Here is a 25,457-nt window from a genome sequence, read left to right as displayed (position 1 = left end):
TCTCACCCACCCTCTCTCCACACTCCAGAAGCACTCAGCCTGAGCCGATAACCGTGGCAGGTGCTTGTGAAATGGCTCTGACACCACGGGAGCCCTCAGAGGGGCCAGTCTGGGGGTGTCTGCAGAATCCAGAGCTCCCCTCCACCCCCATCTTTGGAAGGGCGCCTCCTGCCCCAGCCTCCCTGGCTCCTGCACAACCGGTGGCCCCGTAGCCCGGACTCCCAGCTATCAGCACCAGTACTCCTCACTCAGGAGCTAAGCCTTGGCACTTCCCAGGTCTGCAAGAGGCCAAGATTCCTTCCAGAGAAGCACTTGGGCTGTCTCCGAGCCCAGGGCCTTGTCCCCCATCCAGTGTCTTCATAGTTCAGATTCCTGTAGCTATGAAAGGGGTTGGCACCCGTGAGCATGAGCCTTCCAGCCGAGTTCCATGAGAAAGGTGACGCCTTTTCCATAAAACACCAGGCCCTGGAGTGCTTTGGGCCATTACAGAATTAGAAGCCCCTGACCACCCCCACCCCCAATTCTGGTGACCTCTGATCTAACCCAGACACCGCAGGTATCCCTGATGATAGAGCAGTTGGATTTCCATCCTCGGCAAAGGCCTGGGGACAAGGATCTGGAGCTGGATGAGAAGAGAACAGAGGAATGTTGGCAGCAGGTGAAGCAGGAGCTAGGAATGCTATCTGAGGGAGCCACGTCATCTATGGGGTTACACTCAAATCAGTGCACAAAGAGGGGTTGTGCCAGTCTCCTGATTCCTCCTTCAGAAGGTACCATGTTGGAGACTGCCAACTGTCTCAACTTGGGCCCACCAGCCGGTGTTCCCAGAAGCAGAGGAATAGTGCTGTGACTTGGGGAGCATGAGTCAAGGTGGCTGACTTATATTAAGGGACCACGTCGTATGAAAAGTGTGTAGTTTAAGCACTGGACTTGCGCTCACCCACAACTCAGGTGCCCAGGGTGCATAGGCACTAAACAGACGGCTGACCTGTACCCCCATGACTACGCCAAAGTTAAACATCAGATGATACAATTCTGCCCAGCACTCCCAGGCTTGGGGTGTCTGGCTGGGCAAATCAGGAGGATGGGGGTAAATAACACCAAAGAGTTGGGGGATTGCCACCAAGGCTGGAACCCTGTGCACCCAGACCACTTTTGCTCTGCTTTTCAGAAAGTTTCTCATTTTGAACTGCTTCCTAATAGCTGTCTCCTTACATTATATCTGGAGGAGCCAGTCTTTGGGTCACTTTCTGGCATAAAACAGTGAAGTTTCTCTAGCAGAACGATACTCTTAGAGCTGCTTCCCTCTGCTCCCTTCTGCACTGAGAGTTATCATTTGTTTAGGGGTTAATTGATTCTGCAGATTGGAGGCCTTCCAGCTGTAGAGGAAGGATGTTATGACTGTGTGGGGATGGAAGGGATGGATGGATGGAAGGGTGCTTTATGATGGCCAAGCAACAGTAGGGAGAGAAGAGTTGACTGGGGCCGAGATGCCCCAGCTGGCAGAGTGAAGGGCAGCCCCAGGACTAAGGCAGCTGTCGTTGAAAACAGCCAAGAAAAGGGGGAGAGTGCTGAATTGTGCCCGGGTTGCAATCATTTGAAGATCTTTCTCCAAATGACTGATTTCCCCTGAAAGTTCATTTGAAAGCATAGGTGACTGGTGTTCCGCAAATATTTATACCAGCATTTTGAAATTCATTCTTTTATGACAAATTTAGTACGGTGGTTGTTGTGAAAAACCTAAGTCTCTAGGATACGGAGGATCAAGAAAGTGAAAGTTCCCCTGTAATCCCACTGTGCTGGAAAAAAACACTGTTAAACAGCTTAGGATATGTACCCTAGGGTTTTAATCAATTGTTTATTTACATAGGAAAGCCACGAGCAGGAGGGAAAGCACATGTCTAACTTGTCTTTCTGCTGTCCCTCTCTGTGGAGCTCCTGCCAGGACTCTAACGGACCAAGATGCACTCTCCACCTGGTGGCACCAGCTCCATTTCCTCGTGGGATGGAGTTGTCCACTCCGGGCTGCCTTTCCAGTTCAGTGGTGGATCTCAGCCCTGTATCCTGCCTCCCACTCCCCAGTCACCACTCATAGGTGACTGGTATGACATTTGGGTCCTTACCCAGGACTCCTCCAGGCAGGTAACACTCCCAGGGCACCCCGAGTTCCTGCCCTGTCCTTAATGAGCAGGGATGGTCAGATTCTCAATCCGACTCTTATTCAAAATCTTCTCTGCTTATCATTAGGATGGGGGTTGGGTTTCTGGAACATATATGCCGTTGAAAGAAGTTAAATACATTTACAGCTTTCATCATGAGGTTAACTGACTCAAGGTTACACAGCTAGTCAGTGGGAGAGGTGGTCCTGAAAGCCAGTCTGGCTGATGAAGAATTAGAAGACCTAGGCTGGGGTCCTTACTGGGAGGGTGGGTTGTATGTCCTTGGAAAGCTGCCTCCCCTCCCTGGCCTTAGCGACCTCACTTATAGAGCCAGGAAGTTGGTTCTGAAACCTGACTGTGTTGGAAATCTCCTGTGAGGCTTTAGTGAGTGGATACATGGGTTTCATCTGGGGATTCAGATTTAATCAAGGCGGCATATGATCTGAGCATCTGCCTGCTGCTGAGCTGGGGTCTGCGGGGCCCAGGTGTTGGGGGCCAGACCTGGACTGCCCCTCCTGGGAGGATGATATTGCCATCCCCCTCTTTGCTTCCTCTCCCAGGTCTGGTACCCCCCAGACTAAACATTCTCCTAAGAGGGTGTTAGAGCCCCAAAGCTATGGGTTCACACCTTGGTCCTCTTACTTGGTAACTTCAGGCTGGCTGCCTAATCTCTTTGTGCCTTTATTTCCTGACCTATAAGATGGGGAGTTGTCCTCATCCACCTGTTGGGAGAAGGAAACAGAAGGTGCAGAGCACCATGCACAGAGCCTGGCAGTGGGTTGGATGCTTTCTCTGTCTCCTCTCCTACTTGTCACAGAAAAGCTCCATCAGTGACTGGTTGAGCAGAATGGCTTCCACTCACTCTGTAACGCTTAGGTCTGAATTCAAAGGATCACACAGAAGAGTCTTGGGTGTCTCAATAAAGGGGAACCAGGAGAAGGTCCAGGCAGAAGCACCCAGGAGAGATAAACTTTTTTTTTTGGCTGATAAGAGGATTGCCTACATGACCTTATCATTCTCACCAGACCTCTCCCTGAGATGCCCACAGATGCACAGCTTGTAAACCTTTGCCAGCCACTCGACCTTTGGCAGAAGCTGGAGGAGAAGCCTCTCTGAGATCCAGAGTCCCTCAGCCAGGTGGTGGATGCCTCCTCCATCCCTGGCCCCTTCTAGATGTCCAGAGAAGCTTTCCTGCCTGGCCCCATACATACACACAGTCCCTTTTTCTTCCCAAGGGTTGGGTTGTGACTCACGTTTTGGGGGGCCCTGGGGCTGATCTTTCCACTGCTTGTCCGTGGGAGGCCGGGCTCCATTTTCAGGACTCACTCTTCGCAGAGTCTCCAGGCCCAGCTCTGCTTGGTGTGGACCCAGCTTAGAAGGATCTCCACCTTCAGTAGGGCGGGAGCCCCGAGCCGGGGAATCAGACACACCTGGGTTCCCTCCTTTGTGTTCCATTTGTGCGCTCTGGGATCTCGGGCTGAGGGTTTGCCTTGTGAGAGGAGCTCTAGACACAGGTTAACTATTTGACTCCATCCTCCTACCCAGCTTGATCACAGGACAAGATTACTGCCTCACAACCAAGAAAAAGAGCTGAGGAGGCAGATGAGTCAGGATCAGAATGAAATTTCTGGGCCTCTCGGTCCAGAACCAGAACCTTGGAAAGAGCGAGGTCCACAGAGCCTGCAAGCCTCACATACAGCCCTGGCTCAGCCACCAGCTGACTGCCACCTCGGGCAAACCCACAACTTCTCTGGACCTCATTTACACAGCTGTGCCCAAGGCAGTTGGTCTAAATCAGTCATTCCCAAAAGTGGTACACTAGTTTGGCAAGCTGTTCCTCTTAAAAAAAAAAAAAGTCTCAAGGGTCAAATAAGTTTGAGGAGTACTGTAAACCCTACGCCCAATTAGCACATCGTAATATATACATCAGCCTGTTAAAGGCACCGAGAGATCCAGGAACAAAGAGGCCAATTTGGCTTTGTTTAACTCACTTTTTCCTAAACTCATTTGACCATGAAACCCTTTCATTCCTATTAACATCCTGGAACACTAGTGATTGGAGTAAAGCACCTGAGAGATCCGGAATTGCGCTTCTCAAACTGGAGGTGTGTGAAAAACGCCAGGGGCGCTTGTTACAATGCAGATCCTAATTCAGCGGGTCTGGGGTGGGGTCTGAGAGTCTATTCATATGGCGCTAGTGGTAAAGAACATGCTTGCCAATGCAGGAGATGTGAGACATGGGTTTGATCCCTGGGTCGGGATGATCCCCTGGAGAAGGAAATGGCAACCCACTCCAGTATTCTTGCCTGGAGAATCCCATGGACAGCGGAGCCTGGCAGGCTACAGTCCATGGGGTTGAAAAGAGTTGGACATGACTAAAACAACTTAACACAACACAGCATCAAGAGCCCAGGTGAAGCTACTGGCCCAGCGACCACATATTTGGTCCCAGAGTGCTGGTTCTAATGGCTCTTTTCAGCTTCAACAGGAGAATCACTAATATGTTCTGTGAAAGTCGCTCAGTCATGTCCAACTCTTTGTGACCCTGAACTATACAGTCCATGGATTTCTCCAGGCCAGAATACTGGAGTAGGTAGCTTTTCCCTTCTCCAGGGGATCTTCCCAACCCAGGGATCGAATCCAGGTCTCCCAAACTGCAGGCAGATTCTTTATCAGCTGAGCCACAAGGGAAGCCCAAGAATACTGGAGTGGGTAGCCTACTCTTTCTCTAAGGGATCTTTCAGACCCAGAAATCAAACTGGGGTCTCTTGCATTGCAGGCAGGTTCTTTACCAACTGAGTTATCAGGGAAGACTGATAGTAGAAGCAATATAATAGCAGCAGCAGTAGAGAAATGGTGACTCAGGGGCTCTGGACTTTAAGAGACCTGTGTTAGGGTCTGGGCCCCACCATGTAGCAGCAGTATGACCTTGAACAAGACTCCACTTCCCTTAACTTCTGTGTTCTCATCTACAGGGTTTAGATATAAATAGTAACTACTCCATAGGATGGTCCGAGGATTAAATAAGCTATAGAAAGAAAACACGTGGTGCTGGGCCTAGAGCCTGACAGGAGCAAAATATACACCAGTCATCATTAATCTTCATATCTTGGCTCAGTCGTTAAAAAATCCTCCTGCAATGCAGGAGACCCAACTTCAATTCCTGGCTTGGGAAGATCCCCTGGAGAAGGAAATGGCAACCCACTTCAGTATTCTTGCCTGGAAAATCTCATGGAATAAGAAACCTGGTGGGTTATAGTCTATGGGGTCGCAAAGAGTTAGACAGGACCGGGGGACTAACCCGCCACCACATCATTAATAACAAGAGAGCATGATGCTGGCCCAGCCCCACCAGCTCTTCGCCTGCCCCTCCTTCACCTGCTCTGCTGCCCACAGACCTCTGTCCTCCCTGCGTGCCAGCACTGCTATCTCTGTTTATGAGACTCCACATGACCTTTCTTCTCTAGCACATTCTAGCTTCCTTTCTTGCTTTCAAGGGATCAGAGGAGCAAAGAGACAATGGCTCTTCTCTGATGATTACAGACAAATCCTGCTAGTGGCTTTTAATAATCCCTTGCAGCAGAAGCGAGTGACAGGAGTCCTTCCTGACTTAAAGTGTCCTTGTAGACCTGGGGAAGCATAGCGTCATCCCATCACATTATCCAGGCCACAGGCCCTGTGACTATTGTAGAATTTGTGTGTGTCACATGAGAGTGTAACTCTTACTTAATTCCCCTTGTGTTCCTTAGTTTTTCTGCAACTGAATTGCATGAAAATCCTCAAATAAATATAGTCACATGGTAGGAAAAAAATCCTGAGTCCTCAAAGCCTGTCTGTATTTGGGTTCTATTAAGTTCCCTGCTTGTGTGTTGACATTGGATTAGGACCGCATTACCCTGTTGCCCCAATCTCTCCTCATCTTGGAAGCTAAGGCAGGGAGCAAGAAGGAGGATCACTATTGGTCACCTCTCAGTGTTTGACTCCCGACAAGCAACATTATTAATTAAGCCTCTCAGCAATCCTCTGTGATGGGCATCTGTGCTCTTATTTATCAAGCTCAGAGAGTCTAATTAATTTGCCTAAAGACACACAACTAGCAAGTAGAATTTAGGTTGACTTGATTTTAATCTCACTATATTCTTCTCTGTTCCCAAAATACATGGCAGACAATGACTGTCTACACCTTCCAAGTTTTCCCTGTGATTGAAACACCTGGAGAGGAAACAAGTCCTTTCTCAACTTATTCCCTGTCTTAGGTCAAGTTCTGCATTCAGTTCAGTTCAGTTCAGTTCAGTTCAGTTCAGTCGCTCAGTCGTGTCCAGCTCTTTGCGACCCCATGAACCGCAGCATTCCAGGCCTGCCTGTCCATCACCAATTTCCAGAGTCCACCCAAACCCATGTCCATCAAGTCGATGATGCCATCCAACCATCTCATCCTCTATCGTCGCCTTCTCCTCCTGCCCTCAATCTTTCTCAGCATCAGGGTCTTTTCCAATAGTCAGCTCTTTACATGAGGTGAGCAAAGTATTGGAGTTTCAGCTTCAACATCAGTCCTTCCAATGAACACTCAGGACTGATCTCCTTTAGGATGGACTGGTTGGAACTCCTTGCAGTCCAAGAGACTCTCAAGAGTCTTCTCCAACACCACAGTTCAAAAGCATCAATTCTTCGGCACTCAGCTTTCTTTATAGTCCAAATCTCACATCCATACATGACTACTGGAAAAACCATAGCCTTGACTAGATGGACCTTTGTTGACAAAGTAATGTCTCTGTTTTTTAATATGCTGTCTAGGTTGGTCATAACTTTCCCTCCAAGGAGTAAGCATCTTTTAATTTCAAGGCTGTAATCACCACCTGCAGTGATTTTGGAGCCCAGAAAAATAAATTCAGCCACTGTTTCCACTGTTTCCCCATCTATCTGCCATGAAGTGATGGGATAGGATGACATGATCTTAGTTTTCTGAATGTTGAGCTTTAAGCCAACTTTTTCACTCTCCTCTTTCACTTTCTGCCATAAGGGTGGTGTCATCTGCCTATCTGGAGTTATTGATATTTCTTCTGACAATCTTGATTCTAGCTTGTGCATCTTCCAGCCCAGCGTTTCTCATGATGTACTCTGCATATAGGTTAAGTAAAGCATTTGGACCAATCAAATCTGACCATTGCCCCATTGTGAAAAGATGGAAGCTTTTGTTCTGATGTGTGATGTGAGTGGGGGCAGAGGAGAAAGAGTCAATGCCGAGGACAGGGTGCTGGGCAGGGTCCATTCTGCCTGCCAGTCTGTGGAATACCCCTTATTCGAGGAAATAACTGGAAACAATGACATCTGAAAGTCAGATGAGAAGGAAAACTTCACCTTGACCAGATGCAGGCATGATGCTGGCCACCTTCTGACCTTTACTCTGGTCAGCAGAGCCAGCGCCCTGACTGCAGCAGCCTTGGTTATCTCTGGCAGCCTTGCTCCTAGAGGGCCCTAGGGATGGAAGCAAATCGTATCCTCATTCCTTGCCTCTGGCATAGACCTAAGTCATCCCTCCATCTGGTCACAGAGGTGGTGAGGTTCATGGTGAGCTTCACTGGGATGAGCACACAAAGGTGGGAGGTTCTGGACCCCTGGATCCCTGCCATGCTGAACCCTGTCGCCAGCTTAGTTCCCCTGCCCCTCTATTTTTCCAGTTATGGAAGGAGAGTGAGCATAGGATCTGTGTCATGGGCCCTTGTGAGAAACCATTAAACCAAGACTTTCTGGAATCTCCAGAGTTTCAGGGTAAAACAAGGTGAAGTGCAAGGTGTTTGTCAAGCATTCCATTGACTTCTAAAAACTGACCTTGGAGAGCCTCTCTGGCCCCTGTCGCCAGCAAGTCATCGAGAGGCACAGACTGTTCAGAGCTGACAGCCATCAGCCTGCCAACAGTGCCCTGCACCATGCAGTGGGGACCGTGCTTAATGAATAGCCGGGCTGCCCTGTCTGCTCCACACTCAGCACCTTTCTCTCTCTGCCACTGGGAGCTGATTTTTAATTATCTTTCAGGACTGTGGCCTCTTGGAATGCTGGAAAGGGAACGCTCATCCCAGCTGGGCTGAGGCCAGGCCTGTTGGAGAACAATGTCCACCTCGAGCCCATTGTGTTTATCTCTGGGCTGGGCCGCCGGCCCTCAGACAGAAAGGAGCTTCCACCGCAAACCAGGAGGGAGCGGGTTCTTGCTGCTTTATCAGCACTTCTGTGGCTGCAGAACTGACCTGCTTCTCAATCCCAGCCTCTTTGTAAACTTGGAAAACTTGGTTTCTGGGAGTGCCTCATTGAACAAGGCAACTGGGATCTTTCATTAATTTCTGAACCAACACCATTAGGATTAATTTTCCTTTAATTATGGCAGTAGGTGTTTATTGAGCAACTACTCTGTGCCAGGCCATGTGTCTTACATGCACGGCCTCATTCAAGCCTCGCAACTGTGTGTGGCAGGGACCCCCCCACTTCACAGATGAGAGGCTCAGAGAGAGGAACTCCCTTTCCCCTGCCCAAAAGTGGCAAGAAAATGGCACTGGGATTCGAGCCCAGGCAATTGGACTCCAGAGTCTACCCTTTAGCCATCACCCCTTCCTTCCCATGCCCTTTAGAATTGGGTATATGTTCAGCTCTATGGACCTGGGAGCAGGTATAGGGAAAACACCCCAAATTTCTGGCTTATAACTTTCACCCACTCCATCCACTGTGCTCATCCACTCAACAACAGGACTGGGGAGGGTCAAGGTGCCACACTCCCCCCACCCCAGGGGGGGTGAGGGCCAGGGTTCAGCAGATGAAGGCATGGGAAGATGGATGTTTTCAGGATGGAAGGGCTAAGCTCCTGAGCTTACAGTTTCTGTCATGTTCTCTAGTCAGCTCCACTGGATGTCTTAGGAAGGAGATGGCTTACTCTTTTTTTCATCCAGAAGAGAAGAACCAGGAAGCATGCAGAGGGGAGGGGCAACAAGTGGAAGGAAGGAGGAGGAGCAAGATACTCCCATTGGCAAACTTTCCTGCCTTCTGCTATTATATTTATTGTTTTCCCACTGCCCTGATCCTAGGCCTGCAATCCTTCTACTTCACTTGCCTTTACTTTACTTCCTCTCTATCATTAAAAAATTTTTTAATATCTGGCATTTTTAGAATATTCATTTTATGTATTTATTTGGCTGCACCAAGCCTTAGCTGTGGCACATAGGATCTTCAGTCTTTGTTGTGGCAAACTCTTATTTTTGGCAAATGGGGTCTAGTTCCCTGACCAGGGATCAAATCCAGGCCCCCTGCATTAGGAGTGCAGTCTTAGCCACTAGGTCACCAGGGAAGTTCCCACTCTAGCATTTTTAAAGTCATAAAATTAACAAGCCAGAATTTTAAAGTAGCCCCAGAGCAGGTGCAGTGGGATTGAATTAAGTGCTTCCCAGGTGGTGCTCGTGGTAAAGAACATTCCTTCCAATGCAGGAGATGCAAGTGACCTAAGTTCCATCCCTGGGTCAGGAAGATCCCCTGAAGGAGGGCATGGCAGCCCACTCCAGCATTCTTGCCTGGAGAATCCTGTGGACAGAGGAGCCTGGTGGGCTACAGTCCATAGGGTTGCAAAGAGTCAGACACAACTGAAGTGACTTAGCATGTAAACGATATGACCAAGTCCTAACTCCTAGAACCTAAGCATGCAACCTTATTTGGAAATAGGGTCTTTGCAGATTTAGTTAGGATCTCAAGGGTGGACCCTTAACCCAATGACAGTTTCCTATAAAATGAAGGAGAAGACTTGAGACACAGAGACACGGAGAGGAAGGCCATGTAAATACCGAGAGACTAGAATTATATCACCACCGGCCACAGAATGCTAGGAGCCTTCAGGAGTTGGAAGAGGCAAGGAACAATTTTCTACTAGAAACTGTAGATGGTACATGGCCCTGAGGAGCACACTGATTGCGGACTTCTAGTCTCTAGAACCCTAAGAGTATATGTCTCTTTTGTTTTAAGGCAGCCAGTTTGTGGCAATTTGTTATGGCAGCCTTAGGAAACCAACACACCAAAACTAGACTTTCTCTCATCACCTAGGCCCTGGGAGGCAACAGTAGAGTGCATGACACAGATGTTCCACTCGGGAATTTGAGACTGGCTGAGGAACCATACTTGGCCCACAGTTGGCCACCTAGCAGCGTTTACTCGTCTGGTTCCTGCACCTTTGAAGACAGATACTGTAGTGAACGGCTGGGCAGTGACCATGGTCAGAAGTGGTTTGGAAAACAGTGGTCTGTTTGGCAACTGTGTTTTCCCCTTCCTCTTATCCCCTAGACTATGCACAGACTGCACCCTGGGTGGATGGGACAGGATCTGGGGAAAAGGAGAGTTAAATTGCCCCATCCAATACAGCAACCTAAATTAGTGAAGGTTCCTTGGAAGCCCAAAAGGAAAGAGGCCTGGGGTCTTCTCTCTCGAGGGGTGGCAGAGTCAAGCAGAGGGGAGCAGAGGAGGAAGAGAGGAGGCAGTTCTCTCTCTAAACATCAGCAGCGGGTTAGGGCCATGAGGACTGGAACAGTGAACTGATGAGAAGGTCCGAGAGCAGGGTCACAAAGGAAACATGGCACCTGCTGGCTCCCCTCCTTTGGTCTACCTTATCCCCCTATTTCTACTTAATGATAAAGGTTGATAGACCAGTAGTCTTGTGCTAGTACTACTTCCGGGAATGGGGGGGAGGGACATGCCATGTGTAGGGTGGAGCCACATGGAGAGCAGGTGGTAGCTCCAGGTGGCAGATCTATGAGTGTGTTGATCAAGAATTCACTGGAAATTAAAAAAAAAAAAAAAAGAATTCACTGTAAACAAGGCAGTGAATTGAGAGCAACGTGCTGCCAAAGTCCCAGGGATTAGGCATGGCAGATAACTGCTAGTGGGGTGGGAGAGCTAGGCAGGTAACTTGAATTTAAAGGGAAATGTGAGCTCAGAGGCTGAAGGGCTCAGGGACAGCCTGACAGTTCTTGGATTTGTCTCAGTTGTTCTTTCTCCACCACGCTAGGATGATGTGTACCATACAGTACATGCCGCATAAATCTGTAACAAATAAATTATGTCTTGCAGGGTCCATTTGGAACCAAAATACTATATAATATGCACAGGAAGATGCCAGGCTATAATCCAAACTGTACATAGGGAGCTTATAAGGGATGCAGTGTCTCTTTCCCAAGTTTTCTCCTAAACTAATTCTCCCCACTGACTGATCCCAACTTGTAAACTTTTTTTTAATCAGATAATTGTTCCCTACAACCAGAATTCTCATTAGTGCAAGCTGTCTTTTATTTCTCCTGTTTCTTTTTTTAAAAATTCATTTGGCTGCACCAGATCTTAGTTGTGGCATGCAGGATCTTTAGTCACAGCATGTGAACTCTTAGTTGGCTTGTAGGATCTAGTTCCCCAACCAGGGATCAAACTCGGGCTCCCTGCATTGGGAGTATTGAGTCTTAGCCACTAGATCACTAGGGAAGTCCCTCTCCTGTTTTTTTTTTTTTTAAAGATTAGTTAATTAATTTATTTTGGCTGTGGTGGGTCTTTGTTGCTGCACACAGGCTTTCTCTAGTTGTGCCAAGCGGGGGCTATTCTCTAGTTGTGGTGGGAGAGTTTCTTATTGCAGTCGCTTCTCCTGTTGCAGAGTATGGGCTCTGGAACACAGGCTCAGTAGTTATGGTACAGAGGCTTAGTTGCTTTGCAGCATGTGGGATCTTCCCAGACCAGAGATCGAACCAGTGTCCCTTGCATTGCAAGGTGAATTCTTAACCACTGGACCACCAGGGAAGTCCTGTTTCTTTAAAGCAAATTCTATTGCTTTTTATGTCGGACTTGAGATCTCCCAATCTTTTGCTCCCTCTCTCCTTTATTAAGATACAATTTACCTATTATAATATTTATCCTTTTAAAATGCACAGTTCAGTGGTTTTTAGCCTATTCAGAGTTGTGCAACCATGACCACTTTATAAATCCCAGACATTTTCATCACCCCAAAAGGAAGTCACTCCTGATTTCCTCTTCCTTTCTGTCTCTATGGGTTTGCTTATTCTGGACACTTGATATAAATGGAATCATATTATATGTGGCTGTTTTTTGTATATTTTTTTTTTCCCACTTAGCACAATGCTTTCACAGTTTATCCATGTTGTATCATGCATCCGTCTTTATTCCGTTTGTTATTGTTGAATAATATTCTATTGTATGAACATCCCACTTTGGTGTATTCATGTGTTAGTTGATGGACATTGGGTTGGTTCATTTTTTTTTTAACTACCAGGAATCCTGTTGCCATGGATACTCATGGAAAAGTTTGTATGTGATCACACATATTTATTTCTCTTGGGTAGATGCCTAGGAGTAGAATTGCTGAGTCACATGATAACTCCATATTTACCATTTTGAGAAACTGTCAAATTGTTTTCCAAAGTGGCTGTAGCATTTTACATCCCCACCAGCCATGTATGACAGTTCTGATTTCTCTACATCCTTCCCAGCACTAGTTCTGCCTGTCTTTTCCATTTTCACTCCCAATCTCTGACATACATACACTACCATGTGTAAAATAGCTAGTGGAAAGCGGGTAAATAAACAGGGACCTCAGCTCGGCACTCTGTGATGACTTAGAGTGGTGGGGAGGGAGTGGGTGGAAGAAAGGTTCAAGAGGGAGGGGATATATGTATACATATAGTTAATTCACGTTGCTGGACAGCAGAAACTAACACAACATTATAAAACAATTATATTCCAATTTTTTAAAAAGTGATGTTTCTCTTTCTACTCCTTCTCTCTGGCCCTTTGATGAAAAGTTTGTCACACAAGCCAAGAGTTGAACATTTTTCACCTGAAATAAATATCAACATTTGATATTTAAGTCCTTGATTTCTATTATAGTTATTTCTGTTTGCTCTAGTGCACAAACTCAGATCCACCTCAGAAAGGAGCTTCTCCCAGCCTTGGTGGGAAAGGGCTAACATGGAAAATGCTTCATCTCTTGGTTCCTGGAGAAGCTGCATGCAGGGTATGTCTATGCTCCTTGGGTCTTGGAGACATGAGATGGAAGGACAGTCACGGCTTACATAGTACTGACTAGTCCCCTTGGAGCTCAGGAAGGAATAACCAGTATTGGTCAGCATTCTACTAGCAACAAAACTTGATTTAATTTACTTTCATTTAATTTACTTTCTCCCAGAAACCCCAGGATAACTGCTGACAGTCTGTCCATCTTCTAGACGAAGCTACTTACCTGAGGTCACACAATTGATAAGTAATGGAGCAGAAATTCCAACAGGCCAGATTGTGCTCCCATCACTGACTTGGGGGCTTTCCCAGGACCTTTTTCTCATATCCCCCTTCCCTGCCGGTAAATCAGACACTTGTAGTCCCAGCCCCTCACAGGCCTGACTCGGGCTTCCCGGGGGCCTACCCAGGTTGTGTGGGGCTGGTCTCGCCAAAACTGAGCTCTGGATTCTGCTTTAGCTGTTTTCTTTTCCATTTCATTGTTTCCCTAGGATGTCTGCCTTCCCAAAATAGCACCGGGGCATTCCAGGTAAACTCAACATCCGACCAAAATCCCCATTCAGCCCGAGGGGTTCCGGCTCGGCACTGTTTTCCTACCTCCCTTTGATTACTAGGGCTTGGGAGGGGTGGGAGAGTGGGACAGGCTCACGTTGGAGCCCAGAAAGAGAGGGAAGTGGGAGCAGGCGAGAAGGAGGCTTGGCCTCGCTCTCTTGGAAGCCAGCCAACTGACCTCCAACTGTGCCCCAGCGCTAGAGGGCAGCCGTGTCCCTGGCCTTGGGGAATGTTATGAGGACCGGACTGGGCATGTTCTTGTGACTTACATCATTTTGATCAGAGAACGAAATAAAATAGTGTGAACCCAGATTCTTCTCTGACTTTTGGAAGCGGCTTGGTGCAATGGAGAAATGCTGGCTCTGGTTGAAAACAGAGCTGTGTTGAATCCTGGCTCTAGTGATAACCAGCCATGTGGCAGCTGTAAGTCTGCTTAGCAACTCATTTACCACTCTGAACCTCTGATTCCTCATCAGTAAAATGGGGACAATAGTGTACTCAATCAATATAGGTTAGTTTCCTACCTATTTCTTAGTGTTCAGAAGAAAAAGTTGCTTGGGCTTTCCTGGTGGTTCAATGGTAAAGAATCTGTCTGCCATTGCAGGAAACAGGAGTGCGATCCCAGGTCCAGGAAGATCTCACATGCTTTGGAGCAACTAGGTCTGAGTGATACAAATATTGAGCGTTTGCTTTGCAACAAGAGAAGACTATGCACTGCAACTAAAGAGCAGCTCCCGCTCTCTGCAACTAGAGGAAAGTCCGCGCAGCAAAAACACTCCAGCACAGCCAAACGTAAATAAAAAATTGTTTTTAAAAAGTTGTTTGTTTTTCCATTGTGTTTCTAGAAACCACTTTTTGATAGTGAGAATATATATGATCTTAGCAAATTTCAAGTATACAACACAGTATTATTAATTATAGTCACCATGCTGTTCATTAGATCCCCAGAACTGATAACTAAACATTTTACTAACATTTCCCCATTTCTCCATCCCCATGCTTCATTGCCTTTGGTGTCATAATTATCCAAGTGTTGGGAAGGTCCTGCAGGCCACTGAAGAGACGTGAAAGAAAGCATAGAATTTCATCTGACAGGCAGGGGCAGCAGTCTCTAGTTTTGCTTGCTTATGTAGGTACCCTGAATATACATTATGTATGTTTCTAAAACTATCCACTCTCGCCTCCAGGACAAATTAAAAATGAAGTCTAGAAATTGTTTATCTAAGCTTAAATAGCTGTAAAGAGTTTGATTTCTGGCATATTATAAATATTGACATTTAAAACTAGATGTTACCTCACACTTTAAAATTTATCCCATGAAATATACCATCTATGATTTAATGCCCAAATGTTATCCACTTTAAAATGTATGAAAAAGCTCATTTAACATTCAGAAATTTTGCATCCTTTTCTGTCTTTGAACATGTGTTACTATTCCCACTTCTTCCACAGATTTCTATCTCGACATATTATTTTTGATGCTTCAGAGTATGTTATTGATCACATTTAAATAAATGGAGAAAGATATTTTTAACATTCAATACGTTTTCTCTTTGCTCTCATAGGAATCTCCCTCGAGTATGCATTCTTTGATGAAGTAGTTGGAAAGAAAAGTCAAGTTATTAAGCGAAAATTGTTATTGCTCCCACCATCATTGCAGGAGTACCTCAGGCTCTGTGGCTATGGAATCTTCCAGAGAATTGTTCCCTAATTTGTGTCTCCCTCCTCTTTTGCAAAGTGGGGAGTCGAAGCAAGCGACTTCAGTCTTGTTCTCAGGTAATTCGATTTTAGGAAAGACAGTCCATGGACGTTGAAGATCTAGAAAGGAGTTTCCTGATTACTTATTTTTTCCTGATTACCCTCTGGAATGTCCTTTGTTATCCCAGTTAGAGGACAGCTGAGTTCGTATTTAAACTCCAGCTTTGCCGTTTGCCTAGGGTGTTAGGTAACCCCAGCAAATTATCAAACTTGTGGGTTTCCACAGAGGATTGTTTTTAGAATAAAGTGAGGTTATGAGATATTCTGCTGCAAAGTAGTCTCTCAGTTAAATAACATGGATTCTCAGGGACACATTTTTCACTATGTAATATAGATGAAATTAGGATGTATCTTATTATTATCAGGGTGTACATTCAATGGGGTAGAATTTTCTGCCCCAAATCTGTTACTTATGGTATGTCTTGCAATCGATGATCACATGGAATTAGAGATATGGGGCAGCCTCCATCCTTCTGGCTTGTCCTCAGTCTAGCTTCTTTTGAGTTGTCAGGGTCGAATGTTGCTTAGGTTTGCCTAATCATACTCTGAACGGGCCTCACTGGCTTGGGGGCCAATTCTGCAGTGATGGCATGTGACGTCTCCTGGATGCTTTTCCTGGGTGGTGGCAATGGCTTGGAGCTCATCAGCCTGTAAGTTTTGTTGCTCTCTTTTCATCCACCTGAACTGTGAGTACCTCTACATTTCATTTGATGTTTGGTTTTTCCTCCATAACTTTGGGAAAATTTTTCCCGAAATTTTCTTTGATCAATTTGGCAGTTCATTGTCCAAAGGAGCTATTGACTCCCTCAGTTTGGGAGATAATACTATGTTGTTGTTGTTCTTCAGTCGCTAATCGGGTCTGACTCTTTGCGACCCCATGGACTGCAGCATGCCAGGTTCCCCTGTCCTTCACCATATCCTGAAGTTTGCTCAAACTCACATCCCTGAGTTGATGATGCCATCCAACCATCTCATCTTCCGTTGCCCCTTCTCCTACTGCCCTCAATATTTCCCAGCATCAAGGTCTTTTACAATGAGTTGGGTCTTTGCATCAGGTGGCCAAAGTTTTGAAGCTTCAGCATCAGTCCTTCCAGTGAATATTCAAGGTTAATTTCCTTTAGGATTGACTGTTTCAATTTCCTTGCTGTCAAGGGACTCTCAAGAGTCTTCTCCAGCACCACAGTTTGAAAGCATCAATCTTTCAGTATTCAGCCTTCTTTATGGTCCAACTCTCACATCTGTACATGACTGCTGGAAAGACCATAGCTTTGACTGTAGCTTATAGACTATCACTGTGTACTCCCTATCATTTAGAAAAAACAAAGTCAGCTAGAGTGAGGTCTTAACATTGACCCTTGTGAGACATGACTCGAAGTCACTTCCAAAGCAACCCATGTCCTTGCCTTTGTTCCTGATCCCACCCAAAGGGCCAGACCTCAGGTGTCTCTCCCTCAACTACTGTACAAGGTTAAGGGTCTCCCTGTATCCCTTCTTTTCTCTCTCCAATTCTTTTCCCACACAGCAGCCAGAGTAATCTTTTTAAAAGTATAAAAACCAAATCATGTCTCTTTGCTGCTTTGAAACCTTACCATGGCATTCCAGTGCCTTTAGAAACAAAGCCAGACTGCTTGTCTTGATGGACAAGGTTCTCCACGATCTTCCTCCCCTCTATCTCTTCTTCCTCTTGAGACCCTCCCCTGCTCAACCCTAACAGGGAACTGAGGCTGGCTAACCCCAGCCTCATTCTTTCCTGACACAGACCCAGTGCTTTCTTGTTTTAGGGCACCAGCTGACAGCATAAAGACTGCTTCTATTTTGTCAATGAAGCTTTATTACAACACTAGCAATACAGACCGTTAGGGACTATGAAACCTCATGTGTTTACTATCTGTCCTTGACAGAGAAAGTCTGCTGACCCTGTATTGGGCTTTTGACTTTGCCTCAGGTTTTTCCCCAACATTTGATCCAGCTGGTTCCTTGACTTTGAATTCAAATAGAGCTTCCTCGACAACCTTGCTTCAAAAGACGCTTTCCCCTCAGTTCCCACAGTCACTCCCATCCCTCTATCCTCCATTCACTCTGATTCTCACTTTTCTAGCACTTGCTCAACTTGATATCACATATTTATTTATTTATTTAGTTACCTGTTCATTGTCCGTTTCCTCCCCTTATCACACGAAGCTCCAAAGTGCAGGGACCATGGCTGTTTTGCTTGTGTTGTGCCCCTGGTAGTTCCAAGTGCCTGCTTTTACTAACAAACTCCTGGAACCGACTTGACTTTTCAAAGTGGTTCCCTTCTGCCTCACCACTGCCCTTGTCTGTGCCTCAGTCCAGCGACTCTTCTACTGCTGAGAACAGGGTGGGGGTGTTGATACTCTCAGGGACAGGTGTGCTGAGCTCGTGAAAACATCCCCTAGCCTCTTGGGATGGGAGCACCCACTGCAGATGGCTGTTGGAGCAAGCCTTCTGCAGAGGCACCTGTGGTTGCCTCCTTCACAGCCACCAGGGGGCCGTACCGCCTTCCAGGGTGACTCCTTCCTATCTTCCCCAGAATGCAGCTTGACTGGTCTCTGCTGAGCTGGGAATCCAGGTGAGTAGCAACAGCTCCAGGGGATGGAGGAAGCAGGCCTGGCGTCCCTCCGTGGCAGCCCATGGACACATTAACACATCAGCCAGAGATGCAGAAGCAAGCACAGTGGCTTCAGATACGCACAGGCAGCCATGGGGTGGAGGGGGCAGAGCAGGAAGTGGCTTAGAGAACCACTCCCTCTGCTTCACAGATGAGAACACTGGAGACCTAGAGAAAGAGGGTGGCTGGTTAAAATTAGAACCAACTAGAACTCAAGTCTCCCCATTCTCCAGTTCTGCTCCTCTAGGCTGAATCTTCTAGGCTGTTTTTCTGGACAGTATCTAGAAGAGCAGAACACAGGTGGGATTTTTCTGGAAAACTTCCATGGAGAAGGCTTGAAAGAGCACTGGATTTAACCTCAACAGACCTGGGTTCAAATCCCAGGCACCCAATAGCTGTGAGGCCAAAGCTATGGCCCCATGCCTCTCTGAGCCTCACTTTCACATTCGTAAATTGGAAAAAGAGTCCCGGAATTGCTGGAAAGTTTTCAGGATTAAATGAAGTAATATCTAAGATGTGCCCAGCAAGTTCCAGACACCCAGTCAACATGTGGGCATTCAATTGATATTAGTTGAATTTTGAGCAACCAAGATGGCAGAGGAAGATTTTTAAATATCTGTGGGTTATAATGGCCTCTGTAATAATCACAACTGAATCCCCAGCAGGAAGAATCCATTACGTGTGTCCTTTTCCGATCCCATTCCCTCCATCCCCACCTCCAAGAAAGTCAATACAGCTACTGATTCTGGGCCACCTTTGGTAAATAACAGAATTGAACATTTAACTCTGGATCCAGGAAATTTCCACGATCGGGTTTTGCAAGGGTGATGGTCTCTACTCCATGTGTCTTCTGAGAAATCAGGGTGTGTTCTCCTAACATTTTACCATCTGGGATCCAGGCCTCAGTGGTTCTCATCCCTGCTCTTGTCTTTGAATATGTCCCTAGGAAAGGCATTCCACCCTCTCTAGGCCATTTTATCATTATCTAGTGTAATATGCTATTATTATTGTAATGATTTGCTTCCTGAGAAGGCCAGAAAGAAATGTGTCTACACAAAATGTACACAAAATGTAGACATCTATCACCTTAGTGGATGCGGGGCTGCCTAACCTGGGGGCTAAGCAATTGATGCCAAAGTCACAGGTTTGGTCTCATTTATGCAGGTAGCTTTTCCCCCTCTTCCCTAGCCAGGTAACCATCTGGGAACAAGGCAGAAGGGGCTTGTGTAAACCCATTAGCCCTTTCTGGGAGAAAAGCCCCAACTTATGGGCCGAGGATGGCCGGGTATTATTGTCCTCTGTGAGCTAAAAGGACACTATTTATTTTTTAAAAAATGTGTTTATGCAGAGACACTTTAGACCTCAGAGTATCTTGCTCATCTCAGATCCAGGTTGTCCAGATGTGCTCTGGGGGATTCCCAGTGTAGAGGAGAATGCAGTGGGGAGTAGGGTTGAGCCACCCACCACCCTCCCTCCAGAGAAGTTCTACTTTTAGCTATTTGTACACTGGGCATCTCTGTAAGATTGCATTTGAATGAAAACTTTCGCAGTTAAAAATCATGTTGAAAACTGGTGCATTCAGTGAAAGTGTTAGTCACTCAGTCATGTCTGATTCTTTGCGATCCCATGGACTGTAACCCACCAGGCTCCTCTGTCTATGGGATTCTCCGGGCAAGAATACTGGAGTATGCCCTCCAGAATACTGCCATGCCCTCCTCCAGGGGATCTTCATGATCCAGGAATTGAACCCAGGTCTCCTGCATAGCAGGCAGATACTTTACCATCTGAGCCACCTGGGAAGACCCTGGTGCATTAAATAATGCACCACCAGATTTTGTTCTGGGTGATCTCTGTGTCATATCTGTGACATATGCTTTTCCTCATAACCATTTCAGCAGCTGTGGTTAATCCCATTTCACTGATGAGGATACCAAGGCTCTAAGAAATGAAGGAATTGGCCCTAAACGCCAAAGAAGGAAGGAGCCCAAGACTGGAACCCAGGGCTGCCTGGCTGCAAGCATTTTCTCTGGACCCTGCAGAGTCATATCAGAGCTCAAGGGGAATAACACAGGACTTTGTGCTAGAGATCTGAGTTCAAGTTGGGCTATGGCATCTTTCTACCCGAGAGGTCCCTGACTAGATATTTTACGTGTTCTGAGCCTCATTTTCTTCCTCCACAAAATGGAATGATGATGACGCCAGGGAGAGGAGGCATGCACCACCTCAAACGCTCATGATATTCTTTGTGCGACGTCTTGGGAAATAACCCAGACGGCCTCCCTCAGGACCGCTCACACTCCAGTGAGCTGGGGTGGGCACTGCAGCCAGCAGACGCCCTGAAACAGACTGGGGGTTGCAAAACTGCAAGGGCAGAGTCTCCCTGGCGGTGGGGGTGGGGGGAGCAGAGCCCTTAGTCACTGGCAGGCTGGGGCTGTGGGCCAGGCTCAGGCTCAAAGTGAGAGCTCTACTCTCTGGGGTGAGACAGACAGCCCTTCACCCTGCAGACCTCTTTAATTAGCTGGGAGCCTTGGAGCAATACCTTTCTCAGGTGCTTATCAGTGCTTCCTGATAAAGTAATTAATGGATTTCTCTTCTCCACTGAACATTCTCCTGCCCCCAGAGGGCTGTGCTGGGAAGGAAGGTGCTAATTAGTTCCTGTGTAATTATCTGGTTGAAGCAACTGCTTCAAGTCTCTGCAAATCATTCTCAGCCCTCACCCTCTCTAGAGTGAGACTCCAGCTCTCTGCTGATCCCTTTTGCTGACTGCCAGCACTGCCCGCAAAGTTCAGCCCCTTCTGCAGACAGTCCCTCTCTCTCTTACTGCCGGCATCTGCAGGTGGCACCCTGGGGCCCAGGGCCCTGCCTCCAGCGTGTGAGCCATTACCAGGAAGCTCTCAGAGAGGTTCCTGGAAACACTTCAAAGCCAGTCCAGATTATCTAAGTCTGCCTCAAAGAAAAGAGCAAGCAAGGGCTGCAGGGTGGTGTGGAAAGAGCTCTCAGCTGGGGCCAGAGAACTGAATCTACGCTGAGTTGCGTGACCTTGGATAAACTCTGCTTCCTCTCCTTATCTTAGTTTCCTTAGCTATTCAAAAAAAAAAAAAAAAAAGGGAGTAAGTTTGCAATCGGGGATGGCAAATTCCTGATGCCAACTGTGAGGAACCGGCCACAGTTCTGCTCTGACTTGAGAAAATAATGAAGCCACTGCCAACCTCAGTGGGTAGACGGAGTTGAAGAGACAGACCAGTGATGCCAATCAGGGCTGATGCGGGTGCCGTGTTTCTGGACAGTGCACTGTTGGTATTTGGGTAAGAACAGTTCTTACTGTGTCTTACTGTGCCGCGCCTTTCAGGATGCTCAACATCCTTAGTCAACATTCGCTGAGTGGCAAACAACACCATTCATTCCCAAAGGTCCCCTGAGGGGCCAAGATTGTCCTTGGTTGAGAGCTATGGGTAGGAAGATGGAAGTAAGATTCAGGATTCTTTTGGCTGCACATGACAAAGACTACACTTAAATTAGCTTAGCTAAAGTGGAAATTATGTGTTTATGTGATTGAGAAACCTTGGCAGAGGGGTGAACCACCTTTCTCCATCCAACAGAGACGATGTCTACCTCTCAGGGGAATCTGCAGTAAGGCAGGTTTTCCATATGTTTGCCTCACCTCACTCCTTTCTATTTGCAGGGAAATAACAAAACCAATGAGCAACAAGGCCTTTCCAACTATGGAAGCTGCATGGGGGAGAGACAGCCTCTCTCCTCACCCCTGACAGCTAGAGTATGAGTAGAGAGTTGGAATCTAGAGAGCCCACGCAAAGTCTCCAGGGCCTATGAGGGATAATTCCTGGCAGTGGTGTTGAAATTGAGAGTTGGGGGCTGCTAAGTGTCCGAGGTGATGGGCTGCGGCAGGGCAGCAGGGGGCCATGCGGCAGTGGAGTTTGCTGCAGCAGCCCCAGCTGACTGTTCCAATGGAAGTGGCTGGGCCTGTGTCATCCTTGGTTCCTGCCTCTACCCTGTTCTTCAGCCTTCCAGGTGATTCTGTGAGTGACCCAATACCCTTCCAAGAAATGGTTTTCCCTCTTAAATTAACCATAGTTTGTTTCTGTTGTTTGCAACCAAAACTTTCACTAATTGGAGTGGAGTGTTTGGGTGGGATGGAGAACCAGAAAGCAAGTGGGATGCTCTGAAGTCTCAGGGGGCTTGGGAGAAGCAAATTGGAGTCAAAAGCCAACAGAACTCAAAGCCACCAAGGCCATTTTCCTTGATGGTGACTATGCAGCGACCTCATTGAAGACTGGGAATTCATTTGCACAGGGGCAGACTCACGTGTATTTAAGGCTTGGCTTTTTGTGACTAGTTCCTGACCTCCTTCTTCTCAAGGTCCACCTCTTTGCCAAGCTCAGGTCCCAAGAGCAAAGACAGTGGCAGATGGGACAAATCTATGTTGTCTTCCTTACCTCTGGTGCCCTTTTCTCTGCCACACAGGCTAATTGTGCCAGTGACTCCACACTTGCCATTGCCAGCTCCAGAAGATAATAAGTGTTTGAACTTAGAAAAGTAACCATACAGTGCCTGGGTCTTTCCATCCTCCTTGATCAACCAAGACACAGTGAAAGAAGCTCTAAGGTTATTTGATGGAGTCTGTGGGTGGGGAGACTCCTCTTTGCAGTGGAGGTGATTATTATACCCTCCCTTTTTCCTTCAGCAGGAAATGGCAAAAGGTAAAACCCTGACAGGACAGGAATCAGAAGAAGCTACAGCTGGAACTGTAAGAGCATCTTCTCTTGGAGCTGCAAAGACGAGAACCCTGGGTGCAAAATCATTTGTTTTCTTGGAGGTCCCCTGCCTCACTGTTGAGCCTCACTGTGGCTCTTCTCTGAGTCACCTAATGAATTGTCCTTCCCTCCCTTCCACCACCCCACAGGTGCCTGGAGCGTCGAAGCCATGAGCAGAGGTTAGGAGTTGAGACCATGAACTCTGGAGCCAGATTTCCTGCTTCCAAATTCCAGCTCTGTCACAAACTGCATATATTTGGGCAAGTTATTAAGTGACTGCCTCAGTTTCCTCCCCTGGATTGATAGAAGTAGGGATGGCTACCTCTTATAACCCGTTATAAATATAATGTGCTCAGAATGGGGCCTGGAACAGAGTAGGACCTTAATACATGCCAATGACGTGTTAGTTCCTCTGTGCAGCACCTGACAGAAGGTTGGGTTTGTTGAAGAAATGACCCAATTCCTCAGGGAATTCCTGAATGCAAACAGAAACTTAGAAGCAAAGTCATCACAGTCTGGGTGGGCCTAAAGTTAATGTTCATTCCTTAACCAAAGGGCTAGATTGCTCAATGGCCCCTAGAGTCTGCCACCTCAGGAACCTGTGACAGGCCCATGGGTGCATGTGCATATGCACACATGCCTAGGAGGCCAACCTCAGGCAGCCTAGCCATTGACACAAGCACCTTCCTTATATATCCTGAGCCACCTCCCACATTCCCTTCCAGGAATGCGATTCCCCCAGTCACTTTTCTTAGCCTACAAACTATTTCTATTCCCTCAGTGTTCAAGATCAAGACCCCGCCTAGAAAAGGGAGAGAAGGCATTTGGTATAAACTAGCGTTCTTAAACTGCTCTCACCTGTGAACCTGCTTGTTTTCTCTTCTGAATCCTCTTAACAGATTTCAGAAATCCGACTGCTGTTGGTTCCTTTGAGGTCTAGGAGCATATCACCCAACCTTGCTCCCACCGTCTCTCCTAGGGCCAGAATAAGACCTTAGTAAAAATAATAGTAGGACAAATATGATTACTAACAGCAGTACTCATATACTACTTACAACATGCCTAGTGTGATTCTGTATGCATTTTGTGTATTAACTCTCTTTAATCCTCTCAAAATCTTGTGAGGTGAGCACTATAATTATTATCCCATTTTACAGAGCAAGAAACTGAAACATAAAGAAGTGGTAGCTTGCCCAAGTTCACATAGTTAGTAAGAGGCAGCCAGTCTGGCTCTACTGGTTGAACCATTAACTGCTGGTTACTTCATCCTAAGCCTGAAAAGGTTTATAGCATCCCCCGCCCCCACCCCACATATGTAGTTCAAAAATAAAACTAGGACTAAATCATAAAAGAATGTGAGAAGGTACAGCAAGAGTTCTGGTTGTTTCCCCTGATGATTACTTTAGTGCTTTTTTTTTTTTTAATCTTTCCAAACATAGCTTTTCTCTCCTGCTTGACTGGTGCCCTAAGCATGGGCTGCTCAGTGTCACAGATAATATCCAGGCTCTGCTTTCCCCTTCCTCTGGCCAGAGCAGCCTCTACCTTAAAAATTCAAGGTCAGTCAAGCCTGGGATTGGTTGCTACCCCTTGGGAGACATGGAAGGTGCTTGCTTCTTGGCTAGAATGGAAGTGAGTTTGGCCCCAATCTGTAAATAGCAGAAGGACCGCCATCCCGGAGGACAACCTGGTGTGAATTGAGAAGAGTGATCCTTGGAGATGAAGGAGGCTGCCCTGTGTGTGTCTTTCTGGTTTCTTTGACCCACAAGCTCTCCTAGTCACTGGCATGACTTCAGGCTTCCCTTTCTCTCTTGGGATGTAGGCTGTAGAGAATGTTTCTCCCCCAAAACATGTTTTCTTTCAGCTATCTCTGCAACATAATACAGGCGGAGCTTCGGCCTCAGCAGCCTCCAGCCTACTGCCTTCCCTTCATCCAGTATTCAACAAAGGCTTATCAAGCCCCCCTGCTCCAGGGCCTCTGCTAGGTTAAATAGTGAGTAAAATTCACAGCTCCCATCCCCAGGATGCTCAAAGTCAGGTGGTTCCTACAGGCTTCATTGTCTTACTCTATTCTTCCCCTGTCCCCCACCACCCTGGGAGGCAGGGACAGTATTTTATCCCTCTCTGGAACTCCCCCCCACCCCCCCCGCCCCACCAGTCTCACAATGGCATTGCTGCCCAGCCCCAAGCTGTACCTGTCGTGGACTCTCCATGAGTATTTGTTGATGCAGGGGCTGGAAGGAGGTGCCTGAAAGGCTAACCCAATAGTTCTAAAAGGGACAATGCCTACCTCCGGGAGTGTTTTGAAAAATTGGGGGCCACTTTTGTTTGTTTGTGGGGGCCACAGATACTAGATGTCCTGCAAACCATGGGATGGTCCTGTACAAAGAAGAATGACTCTCTATCTCACCAGTGTCTTTCCTGTGTTTGTCCAGACATTCATGTGTTGAAAACCCTGGTCCTCTGAGCCTGAAACCTAAACTATTTTGTGTGGTTTTAATATGTATTAAATATTCCCCAAATTCCTATGAACATTGAGGGAAAATCACACTTGAT

The sequence above is a fragment of the Muntiacus reevesi genome, chromosome 3 (genome assembly GCF_963930625.1).
Source record: "Muntiacus reevesi chromosome 3, mMunRee1.1, whole genome shotgun sequence".
NCBI classification, from domain to species: domain Eukaryota; kingdom Metazoa; phylum Chordata; class Mammalia; order Artiodactyla; family Cervidae; genus Muntiacus; species Muntiacus reevesi.
This window is presented reverse-complemented; position numbering follows the sequence as displayed.